At 35.5% G+C, this 3,911-nt stretch overlaps 1 long non-coding RNA gene across 1 annotated transcript; it reads right to left on the reverse strand.

The window, feature by feature from the left end:
* Positions 1–2,631: 2,631 nt before the first annotated feature.
* LOC133745938 (uncharacterized) lies at positions 2,632–3,911 on the reverse strand. Its single transcript, XR_009863870.1, has 2 exons — positions 3,658–3,911; positions 2,632–3,009 (listed from the first exon to the last, which is right to left on the reverse strand). It is a non-coding gene; the product is annotated as an uncharacterized LOC133745938 (long non-coding RNA).

A 3,911-nucleotide genomic window follows, 5' to 3' on the forward strand; every position in this document is an offset into this window, starting at 1 on the left:
GCTAGACAACCAAAACATGAAGATGATGAAAGGAAGGAGGTGTGGAATAAAGACGTTCAAAAGGTGTTTTAAAAGAGAGAAAAGGTGTGGAATAAAGACGTTCAAAAGGTATTTTAAAAGAGAGAAGCGGAGTGGGTAAATGATTAATAACATGGACAGCTATGAGTACACATTCTCCCCAAAATTTTGAAGGGAAAGAGCTTGGAATTTAAAAGCGCATGCAACTTGGAGGAGGTGACAATGCTTGCGTTCCACTACCCCATTTTGTTGGGGCGTATAAACATAAGAATGATGGAAAAGGACGCCATTATCTTTGAAAAAAATTTGAAGAGAAAGGAACTCAGCCCCATTATCACTATGAAAACTTTTGATTTGAGAACATAATTGATTTGAGGCATAAGCAAAAAAATGTTTTGCCAAATATTGAGTTTCATGCTTATGTTGCATTAAAAAAACCCAAGTAAAATGAGAATAATCATCCACAACAATAAGAAAATAATAAGCCCCAGAAAGAGAAGAATGCTTATAAGGACCCCAAATATAACAATGAATAAGATCAAAAGGTTTAACAGATGAGATAGAACTATTACCTAAAGAAAGACGACTCTGCTTTGCTAATGGACAAACATCGCAAGCATGATTGGAATTAAGAGAAATATTTTTAAAAAGTTTAACAATATAATCTAGACGAGTAGACGAAATATGGCCCAAACGACGATGCCAAAGGTTGGTAGAGGATGTTGTGAGGTGACAGGCAGGTTGAATGGGTGATGAGTGGTGTAGTTTGGACGTGTTTTTCTCTGTCGCTAATGCCACCAAATAGTAGAGATCATCAAGTTGCTTACCCAAACCAATCGTCCTCGAAACCAAATCCTGCAAAATACACAAATAGGGAAAAAAAGTCACTGAACAATTCAATCCTCTTGTAAGCTGACTAATAGACATCAGGTCAACTTTAAAATTTGGTACACATAACACATTATGGAGATAAATATTATATTAAATACTTGTTACTCCCTGTACTTTACTCCATAAATTTTAAATTAAAGAGGTTTGTCCTTAATCTCTCTAATTCTCATACAATATGTCCAAAATGACTATTTTATCCCTCATTTTTTATTTTTAAAATTTTTCTCTATCTTTTTTTTATGTTTCTCTCTTTTTTTTATTTATTTTTTCTACTTGTTCTTATCCGGATGAACCTTCAAAGACAGCTTCCTATAAGCTTTTCGAACATCTTCAACACTACAACTCCTCTCCACCCCCAAAATCTCATAACAATCCTTCTTCTTATTCAATTGCCTCACAATCGTAACCTGCTTCTCCGTATAGCCACTCGCCAAGGACGACCCAGATCCGGTAGCTGCCCAAGTCCTTTGACAGAGCTGAGGCATACCCAAACCCGACCCGAACGACCCATCTGTAGTTTTGGCGCCATCTGAAGCCGGCGAAGGATCGGAGTCTTTCTTAATCAACGATAACAGATCGTCGATCGGTAACGACGGAATGGGACAACGAGTTGTAGCCAAGAACTTTAGGGTGCGGGTGCGATTTCAAGGCATCGTTTTGTTTCCGTCCATCTCAAATTTTTGAGAACACAAAACCTATTACAATCCCAAAATACACAAAACTAGGGCAACGACAAAAAAAATAAAAAAATAAAACAAAAATAAAATAAAAACTTAACACAAAATTGGGGGAATTGAATTTACTGATGAGATGGATATGAAGGAGGCCTCCTTCGAGTATTGATCTTTTTATTATGATCGAATCACTGTGATTTCATGGAGTCTAGGGATTGTTTTTAGGAGGGGAGAGAGAGAGTAGCAGCAAAAAAGAAAAAAAAAGAGAGAGAGAATAATTAAAAAAATAAAAAGTGAGGGGTAAAATAGTCATTTTAGACCTACACTACAACAGAAAACCTCATTTACGAGGAACTTATTCCTCGCTGAAAACCGACATTTCGTCGCTATAGTATTTCTGCGAGGAAATTTTTTTCGTCTTCAATTCGTCGGAGAATGCTCGTCAAGAAAAGCTTCAGCGATGAAAAAATAATTTCCTCGCCAAACTCTTTTCACAATGAAATTAATTTCTCTCGTTGTTATTCTTTAGCGACATTTTTTTTCCTCACCCAAACTCATATTTTTTTCTCGTTAAAAAAGTTTGAGGATTAGAAAATAGTCGTTAAATATATTTTCCGACAAATTAAATTTCGTCGCTAAATTAATTATTTTCTCGCTAATGATAATTAATAATTTGAAAACTATAAATAATAAAAGAATTAAACTCCGGTTTTTGGGACGAAAATCTTTTCGTTGTTATAAATCGCTTTGGGCGAGGAAGTTTTTCCTTGCTATAAGCTGTTTTTAGCGAGAAAATTTATTTCATCGTAACATGTATCCTTCAGATTTTTTCTCGCTAAAGATACTCAACAACGAGGAAAGCTTTTTTTCATCGGTATAAGATCTAAAGTCTATAGTGGGGAAATATTCTTTTTGTTGCTGTTATCTAATTACAATAGGACCTGTTGGCGATGCATATCAATTATTTTATTTTACAAAGAGGATTCTTATTCAAGACTAGTTAAACATTCAACAAAATAATAAAGGAAATAAAAGCACATAACAGGGATTTTGGAACAAAAGAAACTTATATTGCAGCAAACATGGTTTACATATGGTCTAGAGTACACAACTCTCTTGGTAGTTCATTATTCTCAGACTTGAAGGAAACGATCCAAACCTATATTTCAATGGCAAAAGTACATTGTGGACCAAATTTGCAGCAATTTGATCTTCGTCAAGGGAAAGAATGCTGAAGTTGGATACAGTAGCAACATCTTTACTCTTGTCAAATTTGCAGGTACCACGATCAGTCCCACTGTTTTTAAGGGTAGTCCTTCTCTTGCTCCAAACCACCAGCCTTGACTTAGTCCACCAGTACAGCCTGAGTCACACGAACCGTACCAGTACAGCCTGAGTCACATGAACCGTATTCTTCTGGATCACACTGCAAAATGTACAGGCTCATAAGACAATGCCATGCCATGCCATCATAACAATCAAGTCAACTATAGTGCATCATCAATCCATTTGAGATAAGAAAGCAACCAACTGCCTAAACAAACACAGCTTCTACCACCAGTACTGAAAACTTTGCAGATATTATAAAATGAATGTATGTGAATCCTACTTGAAATCCCAATACACATAAAAAAAAGAAGCACCCAAGTCCTAACAAACAGGATTATGAGGAGACTCATATTTTAAGCAGGAAAAGGATATACAAAAAACCATCTCAATCAACATTATGCTTTCTGTTTGATCTTCGTATGCAGAGTGCAGATAAAAACTTCAAAAAGTAAGTAATTCCAACCAACTTGAAATCTGTAATGTCAAAATGTACACTCACTCAATCATCTGGAAAAGTTCAATATCTTGAAGTAAAGATACATCATAGATCTACTTAATATTCCATCAGCAACATACTAATATATACATGACGGAGATTCAGATTCTACCACTGTCGAATTAGCTAGGCTTAAAGCCTTAAACTCAGTTAAGAAATTAGCTAAAGCTTCAGCCTTTAGGTTCCGCGGATAAAAAGTTCAATACTTTTAAGGATAAACATATATAAGATTGTAAATTATGAGCAAACCTCATGATCACAGTCCACAAGCTGCTGCTCACTGAGACTCACAAGCTCCCCTGTTGTCAAATAATGATCTCCTTCCAGTGCAAGCTCCCCTTATCTACAAGAATACAAGCAATAAATCATCCTAGTATGTGATTCTTGTTCCTTCAATCAGTGTGAATTGCTTCAAATATCTGAACACACAAGTCAATGACAATACAAAAATTTCAGTGGGTATTAATCGAGGTTTGTTTCTATTTGATATTTGGTAGTGTTAC

The sequence above is a fragment of the Rosa rugosa genome, chromosome 4 (genome assembly GCF_958449725.1).
Source record: "Rosa rugosa chromosome 4, drRosRugo1.1, whole genome shotgun sequence".
In the NCBI taxonomy this organism is placed as follows: domain Eukaryota; kingdom Viridiplantae; phylum Streptophyta; class Magnoliopsida; order Rosales; family Rosaceae; genus Rosa; species Rosa rugosa.